The sequence below is a fragment of the Pan paniscus genome, chromosome 1 (assembly GCF_029289425.2).
Source record: "Pan paniscus chromosome 1, NHGRI_mPanPan1-v2.0_pri, whole genome shotgun sequence".
NCBI classification, from domain to species: domain Eukaryota; kingdom Metazoa; phylum Chordata; class Mammalia; order Primates; family Hominidae; genus Pan; species Pan paniscus.
This window is the reverse complement of record NC_073249.2, coordinates 141,546,032-141,558,414: the sequence shown is the minus strand read 5'-3', so window position 1 is coordinate 141,558,414 and position 12,383 is coordinate 141,546,032. Positions and strand designations below refer to the sequence as shown.

Here is a 12,383-nt window from a genome sequence, read left to right as displayed (position 1 = left end):
AACCAGAGATAGAACAAAATAAAAATATTTAGCTGCCAAAAAGAAGTTGTTCTGAGACATCAGTACAGGTTTTCTTCTGTGATGATATCAAGTTGGTCTTGCAGTAAATGTTGAGAAAGTAACTTTACAACTGCAAAATAATCATTGGATGTTGCACAGAGAGAGGTCCCTCTGTTCTCTGTGGATATACAGAGCAAACCCAGAATGTACCTGGTCAACTCGAGCCCTCATTATCTTGAAGACACCTGATATTCCATAAGACTAGATGAGGCTGCCAGCTCCTTGTCCACACTGACTACAAGCCATGTACCCCATTTTATAACTAAAAAGGATTTAAAATTCATGAAGCTTGTTGAAAGCTCAACTGTCACATTCTACTCATTCCAAAGTGTATGGGAAAAAGAGCAGAACAGACATTTCAACTGAAGCCATTATTGTGCTTGAATAGCCATATTCCATTAAATTGCTAATAAACCTACTAGACGATGTTGATCACATCAGCCATACAGTTGCATTCCTTTCCTTTATACCAACTTGCCCAGTTTCATTCTATGCAGTATTACTCTTTCTGTGCCCTTTATTCCAAGGTTGCCCAGAATTCAAAGCACTTATTCAGTAAGTTTGTAATCCAGTTTAGTATGCTATTAACAGAATTCTTTAGAGGAGATCATGGAAAAAGAAACTCAAACTTATTTTTGGGTCAATGACCAACCTTAAGGGAAACACGTATTAAACCAGTTTAAAGAAAAAGGTCAGGATCCATGAGGTATTAAGGAAAAAAGGGAAGAAAAAACATTCATTTCCACAATTTTCCAACATTCCTTAAAAATAAAAACAAGCCCAAGCATGGAATGGCAAGGCCCTGGTGCCCCTGTACTAATGGTGGTGGACAATACTGCTATTCATAGGAAGTGAGAAAGCAAAGGTTTTTCCTCAACACCAGGGAAGTTTTGGCTTCCCTTACGTTCATTTATTCTGGGGTTCAAATTGGAACCTTATAAATCTTAAGTTTGCCTCTCAAAGCAAACAATAATGTACAGTGGATTAAATGCTTTAAAGTTTGCTTTTTAATAGCATAACTAATTAACTGCCTCTATTGTAAATGGCTTATTAAGCCACTCCTATTAGGGTGTTAACTACTGAAAATATGTAAAGCTGAATAGATACCGTATGGAATTAGGCATTTAAAAATAACTAGTGCACTATTTACACTACCTGCCTGATGAGTAGTTTATCCCCCATTTAGATATTAACTGAAAATATGTAATGGAAAACAAATAAAGGAAACAGATGTCTTAACTTTAAAATTCTTTCATCAAACAGCAAAGTTATTTTCTTATAATTTTTAAATTCTATATCCATCTTAGAGCTTTAGAAGAAAGTCTAGGTCTCTCCAAATTCAGGGTACTAAACGCTTGCCTCCATCCAGGCAGTTTTCCAGTGAGCAGAGTTAGAGAAGCTTTTCTTTTCACAGGGTAACTTGTTTGGAATAAGCTGCCTGTGTATCCAGAATGGTCTTTTTTTTTAGCAAAATCAAGCTGGAGAAAAGTGAAATTCACTCCCTGGATTACCTTATGATTATGAAAATATTTATGTCTATCTTTTTAGAGTTCCCAAGATTAGGCAAAATAAAGTTTTTTTTTTTTCCTGCAGCTTCCCTGCTGAAATACCTTAGTGAGAATGCATAAAAACCAACTCTAAATGATGCACAAAGCCACCGAGAGTAAGTAAATGTTAAAGCAACAATAATGTGATTCAACACAAATAAGTAATAGCCCCAATACAAAAAGCTGCAAAATTACAGTAATTTTACAATCCATCTGAAGTAGCAAAACACATTGTTACTTTACCAAATATTAAGTGATCACCTAATGTATGTCAAAGCTACATGCAGATATATGTGTGGTAAATTTCTGGACTGGAGAATTAAATGAAAAACTAGCACAGGATATTTAGTTCACAGAATCATGAAATGTAAAACTCACAAGAGACATTTGTGGTCATACAGCTCAGGTGACCAACTCCCACTAGGTTGGCATGACTCTCCCCTGCCACAGAGGCAGAAGCAGGATTAGAACCCAAGTCCCCTTGTTTACGGTTTAACAAGATTCCTGATAAACTAAAAATGGTTTTGATATGAAAAGCCAATGTTAAGACTATGAATAGAAAGCTGTTTCTACTTTTAAAGTTTTAGAATCATTAATACATTATTAATTATATATACATATATATTTAAATTGTCTTCTAGACTCCAAGCATAAATTAACAGATTTCATTTAAAGTTTTCATATTGGCTGGGATTTCATCATTTCATGGCATCAAATGAGGAGCCATCTGCCATCTAACCAAACCCAAAGGCCACAGAATAAATGTGGCCTGGCACTGAAAAACAAGAGTGAGGACCATGGTACTCTGATATTAGGCAGGCAGGTACATTTTTAGAGGTTTCCATACAATTCAAAGTTAATGGTCTAGGTGTTTTTCAATTGGTATTGATAAGGAAAATGTAAAAATCGAAGTGATTTACAATGTCTGCCAGATTTTCCTTCACAGATTCTTTTAGGAAGCAAAACATCTTTCTCTTTCCTTCTCCCCCTCATCCCCCCACCCCCATACAAGTAGACACACACACACGTTCAGTAAAATTTTTGAGTAATCCATTTGATGACTGAAGATTTGGCTTCCCAACTAAATTGATAACCTCTCTTCTTCTTCATTAATATTTGAAGGCTGCCCACCTAAAGAATTGGAAAATATATAGTACAAACTGTAACAAAATTTTTGTATTTGATCTCTAATTTCTGACAGCTGAACACTTGGCAAATGTATATATAACGTGAGCATAAAACATGTCATATGAATAAAGTTTTCAGCATGAATATTTTATAAGTGACTTATTGGACTTCATTCCTTATTTCAATCATATTTTGCATATTGCCATTTTATGAAGGACATAAGTAAAAGACTATTCTGTTCAACACAAATGGTATCAAATTTGGAAAACCAAAAAGGGCTAAAAGAAGTTAATGAGGGTGAATGGAATCACCCCTATTAAAGGTAAAGTGATAGAGCAGGTGTAAGCTATTATGAGGAGGCCATTTTGTATCTCCTCCTCCTCATAGTTTCTCCGTAAATATGCCAAAACGAAAATCTTAGCTTTGGTTATGTGCTTAGCATGTCTTCATTAATAAAAATTTCTAGTAATGTAATGGAAAGAGGATTGTGCTCTGCTATAGAAGGCAGAAAAAGTAATAGTAAAGGAGTACCCTCTCTATGGAACCTGGGATTTTTAATTTTTATTTTTACTGTTTTTTTGAGACAGGGTCTTGCTTTGCCACCCAGGCTGGAGTGCAATGGCACAATCACAGCACACTGCAGCCTTGACCTCTGGGATTCAAGAGATCTTCCCACCTCAGCCTCCCTAGTAGCTGGGACCATAAGCATGTGCCACCACATCCAGCTAATTTTTGTATTTTTTGTAGAGACAGGTTTTCACCATGTTGCCCAGGCTGGTCTAGAATTCCTGAGCTCAAGTGATCTATCCACCTCGGCCTCCCAATGTGCTGGGATTATAGGGATGAGCCACCATGGCTGGCCCTCTGGGATTCTTTTTAACAAGTGGAAATCCTAGCAAACGAAATGCCCTATTCTATTCTTGCAAATGAAGTAAGCATCCAGACAGCTGTTTTGTGACATCACTAAGCAAGTATAACAGGAAAAGGCAGAGAAGACACCGTACATTTATCTGAAACTCTACAGAAAACTTATAGTGACAGGTAGAGATAATGAGGCACAGCTAAAATTCTAAATTAAAAATATTTCCAAAGGCAAATTTCAAAAAGCTTTTTACCTTTACCATTTCTAAATTTCCTAATGTGCTTTAAATGCAAAAATATGTCTTAGGCCAGGCACACAGACACTAAAATAGCACTTAATCTATTGCTCCATTACAAGTGAATACATTATTTCCATTATGGTTTATCTGTAGCAAATTTTGTTTTTAACCTCAAGGGAACCGTATAATATTAAGGGATGTAAGTGGCCTTATAGAGAATTATCCAGTCCCTTGTTTTCACAGATGAACAAACTGAGGCCCAACTGAACCTCTTGTTAAAAGCCACCAGCTAGTTATATTTCAGAGCTGTGTCTTCTGTCTCCCAGGGCAGGGAGCAGTGCTCTTTCCATCACATCCACAGCATCGGCCTCCCACTAAATGGTTGCAATAGCTATAGTCAATAATGGTGCCCAACTATGCTCTCTTCCTGGATGACCTAATATTTAAGCTTCATAACAAGTCCATGAATTACGTAATATTTGAACCACTATTCTACAGAAAATTTATAGTGACAGGTAGAGATAATGAGGCACAGCTAAAATTCTAAATTAAAAATATTTCCAAAGGCAAACTTCAAAAAGCTTTTTACCTTTACCATTTCTACAGAAAGGAAACTGAGGCACAGAACACTTACATAACTTGTGAAAGAGTCAGCCTGCAGAGCCACACCACACACCACTCTTCACCATTATACTACTGTTCACTGTTGTCTTCTTTTCCAAGGCATTTGTTGACCTTATATTCACTGTACTCTGAACTGAACTTATCTATTTCCCAAACCTGCTGGCATCCTTACTTTCCAACTCAGTTAATGTCATCACTGTCCTCTTTAATCACCAACCTTGGAATCTTAGGTCATCTTTGACTCCTTCTGAGTTCCTCACTCTTTTCCATGTTTCTACCACTGGAAAGGATCTTGAACCCATGTACACTGCAATTTCCTAACAAAAGGCCTCATTCCCTGTTGCCTGAATGATTGCAAAGCCTCCTAACTGGTCTCCTTCTAACAGCTGTCCCTTCTCAAATTCATCTCACACACTGGAGCCAGAGTAATTCTGCCAAAACAACAGAGAGCTCATTGGTTTAAAAACCCAAGCTTACCTAACAAACATTCTCTGTTACATTTTTCTTTTAAGTGTATGAAGTTTTCTTTTTCTTTCTCAATCTTCTCCTTGAAGCCTTATACAATTTTGTGAAGTTGGTATTATTCTTCCTATTTAACAGATGATGAACCAGGCCGTATGACATTAAGTAATGTTTAGTAGATAATTTAAAAACTTATAAATTCTGTTATGTAAAAATGTAACTTCATTTTCTTATAAGTAGATAATCCGGGTAAACACAGTCAAGTCCAGTAATTTCTCAATTATTTTAAATTCCAACTCAGTTAAATTCAGGTCCATCCCCTCCTCTCCACTGCTTTCTTCCTAGGTGACATTCACAATGAGCATTTACCCAGCATTTTGTGCTGGCATCTTCCAGGATGTACAATCATCCCAACATAGTCTCAGATTCTTGGTCCCTGGCACTGGCAGAGCTGAAATGGTCATATTCCCACTGGCCTCTGGTTACATGATCCATGCTGCCTTCTGTAGTCACATATTATTTGTGATAACAAACAAGGTAAGGATTGGTAAGGATCAGAGGTAAGGCAGGCATAACGTAGAAAACTGACTAGCACAAGGTCTCTTATTTACAATTCTGAAAGCCCAAAGTTCTGAAAACCAAGGGTATTCTTTTTTAATTTAGTGCCTGAACTAATTTGGTAGTAAAACCTGATTTGATATGAAAGTTTTAGACTTTATATCATCTAGAATGAACATTCCTAGGTTTTGCTGCACATATATTAATGTGGTTGATTAAAGGGTGCTATCTTAGACTTATGTGTGTGTGTTATGAAATATGGTTGACATACTCCGTTTACTTTCAAAATATGAAAAATTATAAATTTTAAAACACATCTGGCGCTCTGGGTTTCAGAGAAGAAACTATAGACCTGAAAGATATATTCTAGCTGGGCGTGGTGGCTCACACCTGTAATCCCAGCACTTTGGGAGGCCAAGACAGGTGGATTACCTGAGGTCAGGAGTTCAGGACCAGCCTGGCCAACATGGTGAAACCTCATCTCTACTAAAAAATACAAAAATTAGCCGGGCGTGGTGGTGGGCGCCTGTAATCCCAGCTACTCGGGTGAGACAGGAGAACTGCTTGCACCTGGGAGGTGGAGGTTGCAGTGAGCCGAGATCACTGCACTCCAGCCTGTGTGACAAGAGCAAAACTCCATCCAAAAAAAAAAAAAAAAAAAAAAAAGATATATTCTTTGGATACAGAATTCTAGGTTGGCAAGTGTTTTTTGTTTTTTGTTTTTTTGCACTTACAAAGATTGTCATTACAATGTTTTCAGCCTGCATTGTTTCTTTTCTTTATTTCAATAGTTTTGGGGGAACAGGTGATTTTTGGTTATATGGATAAGTTCTTCAGTGGTTATTTCTGAGATTTTGGTGCACCTGTCACCGAGAAGTATACACGTTACCCAATGTGTAGTCTTTTATCCTTCACCCCCCTCCCACCCTTCCCCCAGAGTCCCCAAGTCCATTATATCATTCTTATGCCTTTACGCCTGCATTGTTTCTAATGGGAATTCCGCTGTCATCCTAGTCTTTGTTCCTTTATACACAATGAGTATTTTTCCTCTGACTGCTTTTCAGATTATCTCTTCACTACTGGTTTTCAGTTACAAGCATACCTTGTTTTATTGCACTTTGCTTTATTGTGATTTGCAGATACTGTTTTTTTTACAAATTGAAGGTTTGTGGCAAACCCGCATCAAGCAAGTCTATTGATGCCATTCTTTCAACAGCATGTGCTTGCTTATATCTCTGTGTCACATTTTTGTTAATTCCTGCAGTATTTCAAACTTACTACGTCCACATAAGACAGCAAACTTAATCAATAAATGTGTGTGTGTTCTGACTACTCCATTGACTGGTTTGTTTCCCTGTCACTCCCTCTCCTGGGGATCTACCTATTCCTGGAGACATAGCAATATTGAAATTAGGCCAATTAATATCCTACCATGGCCTCCAAGTGTTCAAGTGAAAGGAGGAATTGTACATTTCTCACTTTAAATCAGAAGCTAGAAATTATGAAGCTTAGTGAGGAAGGTATGTTAAAAGCTGAGACAGGCCAAAAGCTAGGCCTCTCATGCCAGTTAGCCAAGTTGTGATTGTAAAGGAAGTTGAGTTGTTGAAGGAAATTAAAAGTGCCACTCTAGTGAACACACGACTAATAAGAAAGTAAAACAGCCTTATTGATGATATGGAGAAAGTTTTAGTGGTCTGGATGGAAGATCAAACCAGCCCCAATATTCTCTTAAGCCAAAGCCTAATCCAGAGCAAGGCCCCAACTCTCTTAAATTCTACGAGATCTGAGAAGAGGTGAGGTGAGGAAGCTGCAGAAGTTTAAAGGTAGCAGAGGCTGGAAGTTTAAAGGTAGCAGAGGCTGGCTTATGAGGAAAGAAGCCATCTTTATAACATAAAAGTACAAGGTGAAGCAGCAAGTGCTGATGTAGAAGCTGCAACAAGTTATTCAGAAGATCTATTACAGCTAACACACAGCATTGTATGTTATGAATATGGTTGATGAAGATGGTTATACTAAACAAAAGTTTTCAAATTAAATCCAGTAGCCTTATATTGGAAGAAAATGTCATCTAGGACTTCTCTAGCTGTTAAGGAGAAGTTAATCCTGGCTTCAAAGCTTCAAAACACAGGCTGACTCTCTTGTTAGAGGTTAATGGAGCTGGTTACCTTAAATTAAAGCCAATGCTCATTTACCATTCTGAAAATCCTTGGGCTCTTAAGAATAATGCTAAATTGACTCTGACTGTGCTCTACAAATGGAACAACAAAACTTGCATAACAGCACATCTGTTTACAGCATGGTTTGCTGAATATTTTAAGCCCACTGTTGAGACCTACTGCTCAGAAAAAAAGATTGCTTTCAAAATATTACTGCTCATTGACAATACACCTGGTCACCCAAGAGTTCTGATAGAAATGCTCAAGGGGATTAATGCTGTTTTTACACCTGCTGACACAAGATTCATTCTGCCACCCATAAATCAAGGAGTAATTTCAACTTTCAAGTCTTATTATTGAAGAAATACATTTCATAGGGCTATTGCTGCCAAAACAGTGATTCCTCTGATGAATCTGGGCAAAATAAGTGGGAAACCTTTTGGAAAGGATTCATCATTCTAGATGTCATTAAGAACATTTGTGATTCATGGGAGGAGGTCAAAGTATCAACATTAACAGAAGTTTGGAAGAAGCTGATTCCAACTGTGAATGGTTTAAGACTTCAGTAGAGAAAGTAACTGCAGATGTGGTAGAAATAGCAAGAGAACTAGAATTAGAAGTGCAGCCTGAAGATATGACTGAATTGCTGCAATGTCATGATAAAACTTGAATGGATGAGGAGTTGCTTCTTATGGATGGGCAAAGAAAGTGGTTTCTCAAGATGGAAACTGCTCCTGGTGAAGATGCTGTGAAACATTGTTGAAATGATAATAAAATATTTAGAATAGTCCAAAAACTTGGTTGATTGACAGAGCAATGGTAGTTTGAGAGGACTACAATCTTGAAAGAAGATCTACTGTGAGTAAAATGCTATCAAACAGCATTGCTTCTTACAGAGAAATGTTTCATGAAAGGAAGAGTCAATCAACACAGCAAACTTCACTGTTGTCTTACTTTTTAAAATTGCCACAGTCACCTCAAGCTTCAACAACCACAACCCTGATAGGTCGGCAGCCATTGACAATGAGACGAGACCCTCCCCAAGAAAAAGATTATGACTTGCTAAAGGCTCAGATGATTGTCAGCATTTTTTAGCCATAAAATATTCTTTAACTGAGATACATATATATTTTTAAGACATGATGCCATTCCACAATTAATAGACTACATTAAAATGTAAACATAACTTTTATATGGACTGGGAAGCAAAAAAAACTGTGACTCCCTTTATTGTGGTATTTGCTTTTATTGTAATAATCTGAATGGAACCTGTACTATCTCTGAGGTATTCCTGTATTTGATCATGATGTGTAAAGTTTCTGGTATTAAGTAGTGATTTCCCCTCACTGCTAAGGCAAGGCTCTTCTGAGGCTCTACTCAAAGCCCTGTGTATTGTGAGGTCTCTCCTTTCTGGCTTTTAGGAATATAATCTCATTTCTGCGTGAGTTCTGGGAATTGTCTGGCTTATTTTCTGCTGGTTCTTTCTCTAGCTTTGGGTAGTTCCTCTTATGCATGCACAGACAAATACATACCTACCCAAAGACTCAAGTAACAATCCTGCATATCTCTGGAATGCTGTATTTGAGCAGCCCCTCATCTCCAGTACTCTGCCCTGCAAATTCTACCATTTTAGTTCTCCCAAACTGATTTTTTGTCCCCTCAATTTGATAAGACCAGTAGGTTCTGTTCTGCATCCCCTCCTCCACCTCTGTGGCCTGAAAACTGCCTCCAGACAATAAGCTGGGAAAATTGTAATCTCAATTCATTTGTTTCCCTTCCCTCAGGGATCAGTCCTACACTTCCTGTGTGCACTGTCTGAAAAGCTGTTTCACATAGTTGGTCCAGTTTTCTAATTACTTACAGCAAAAGAAAAATTCCTGTAGCAGTTAATCTTTCATGATGGAAGTCAAAGCTTCAAGACTATACACCTAAACATTGTTACTTTTCTTTCCTGACCACCTCTGTGACAACATTATATAATGTCCCATAACTCAAATGAAAATTTTTTCTCATTTAAACAATGAGGAACAACATTTCTCCCCTTAACAAATGAACAGAAGGGAGGTCTAGAAATTGCTTCTCTAAGAACAAATTTAGTGATTCTTGATGATCTTGGTGACATTGGCATGAAAGGGAGCAGACAGTGAGTGTGATAAAACTTCTTTAGGATTTATTTACATGTTACTTAAAATGCTAAGCTCTGATACAACCTTAACTCTAATGGAACTTGGAAGCTAATTAAGGAGACCTTTTATAACTGTATAGCAGTCTGTCTCTGGACTGTATTTGGAAGATGAGTCTGAATCAAAGTGGTTAATAAGCAAATTTAACCATGACATTACAATTAACAGAGTCTCAGAAGTACAAGTAATAATCACTGCTGATTCTTTTCCTCTTCTCCTCTGCAATATCTATTTAAGCTTCTGAGTAAGACAGACTTGGTCTGCCAGAGTACCTTTGCTGAAGAACTCAAAGCCACTGGCACAGAGTAAAGCAGCTGGAAACACAGAACCATGGCTATAGCCAGGGAGCTTTTCTAACTTGAATCAAAAACAGATTCAGAATGGCTTGGAGAAAAACAATCCACTGAAGGCTGGTGAAGAAGACCAGGATCATCTTAGAAATAAATAAAGCATTAGTAAAATACATACTAAATTATAGCTTACTGACTGTATTATTTAACAGTTTGCTTTTAAGAAAGCAACCTCATTTTAACACATATTTCAAAAGAAGAAAAGTTGGAAAATGTGAAATCTTTTCCTCAAATAATTTTGCCCACTGGAAAACCCATAAGTTTGGACCACAAGGCCTTAATCAAGGCATAACCTCTTATCTGATGCAAGTTTACTCTGCAGTTAGAGCGGCCTGGCAGGAAGATGGTATAGGAGAGCAGTTGAGCTCATGGATATTGGAACAAATGAGGCCTCATTTTGAATATAGGATCTACCACTTACTTACTAGTTGTGTGACCTTGGGCTATTACTCCATGCCTTAGTGCATTTGCATTGTTATAAAGGAATACCTGAAGCTGGGTAATTTATAAAGAAAAGATGTGTATTTGGCTCAAGGTTCCACAGGTTGCACAAGAAGAATGGTGCCAGCATATGCATCTGGGAAGGGCTTCAAATCACTTCTACTCATGGTGGAAGCCAATGGGAGCAGGTATAAGCAGAGATCACATGGTGAGAGAGATGAAGGAGGAGAGAGAGGGAAGGAAGATGCCAGGCTCTTTTTAACAAGCAGCTCTTGCAGGAACTAATAGAGTGAGAACTCACTCATTACCAGGAGGATGGCACCAAGCATGAGGGATCTACCCCCATGACACAAACACTTCCCACTAGGCCCACCTCTTAACATTGGGAATAAAATTTCAACATGATATCCAAAGTATGTAATCCTTTCCCTGGTTCCCCAAATCTCATGTCCTTTTCATATTGCAAAATGCAATCATTCTATCCCAACAGTCACCTAAAATTTTAGCTTGTTCCAGCATCAACTCAGAAGTCCAAAGTCCAAGGTCTCATCTGATACTCAAGGGAAGTTACTTACAGCTGGGAGCCTGTACCATCAAAGACAAATTATTTATTTCCAAGATACAACGTTTGTACAGGCACTGGGTTAACAGTCCGATTCCAAAAGGGAGGAATTGGACAAAAGAATGGGGTAACAAGCCCCATGCAAGTCCAAAACTCAGTAGGGCAGACGTTAAACCTTAAAGCTCCAAAACAATCCTTGACTCTATGTCCCACATCCAGAGCACACCGGTGCAAGGGGTGGGCTCCTAAGGCCTTAGGCAGTGCTGTCCCCACAGCTTTGCTGGGCAGCACACATGGTTGATCTCATGAGTTGGAGTCCAATGCCTGCAGCTTTTCCAAGCTGAGGGTACATGCTGCTGGTGGGTCTATAATTCTGGGATCTTGAGGATGGCAGCCCCATTCCCACAGCTTCATTAAGCAATACCCCAGTGGGAACTCTGTGTAGGGGGCTTTTACCCTACATTTCCCTGCCACACTGCCCTAGTAGAGGTTCTCTGTGGGGGCTCCACCCTGCAGCAAGCTTCTGCCTGGGCACTCAAGCTTTCTGATATATCCTCTGAAATCTAGGTGGAAGCTGCCAAGCCTCCATCACCCTTGCATTCTGCATGCCTGAAGACTTAACACCATATGGAAATTACCAAGGCTTATTAAGGCTTATACCCTCCAGACAGACAATTGGAGAAATAACTGGCCGGAGCTAAAAGCAGCAGGGACTGCGGGGTAGTGTCCTGAGGTGGTATAGGGCAGTGGTGCCCTGGGCCATTCCCCTGAAACCACTCTGACCTCCTAGGTCTCTGGGTCTGTGATGGGAAAGGTGGTCTTGAAGGTTTCTGAAACACCTTCAGGACCTTTTTCCCATTGTCTTGACTATTAGCACCTGGCTCCCTTTTATCCATGTTAATCTCTCTAGCAAGCAATAGATCAGCCACATCCTTGGATTTCATCTAAAAGTGCTCTTTCCTTCCTACTACATAGGCAGGCTGAGAACTTTCCAAAATTTTCTGCTCTGTTTCCCTTTTAAATATAAATTCCAACTTAAGCTCATTCCTTTGCTCCCATATCTGATTATAGGCTGTTAGAAGCAGCTACACCACTTCTTGAGTGCTTTGCTTTTTAGAAATTTCTTCTACCAGATAACCTTCATCATCATCACTATTAAATTCAGCCTTCCACAAATCCCTAGGACATGGACACAATGCTGCCAAGATATTT

General features: G+C 38.6%; 1 protein-coding gene across 7 annotated transcripts in view; it reads right to left on the bottom strand.

Annotated features, from left to right (window-relative positions):
* The window catches only part of DDAH1 (dimethylarginine dimethylaminohydrolase 1), a 260,418-nt gene that overhangs the window by 56,496 nt on the left and 191,539 nt on the right, over positions 1 to 12,383 (bottom strand). Inside the window, exon 1 of one of the 7 annotated variants that reach the window (XM_014345894.4) lies at positions 4,470 to 4,607. The exons of the other annotated variants lie outside the window; for them this stretch is intronic. The gene's annotated coding sequence lies outside the window, so the exon portion shown is untranslated. Of the gene's footprint in view, positions 1 to 4,469; positions 4,608 to 12,383 lie in introns of those variants that run through there. 7 annotated transcript variants of the gene reach the window in all.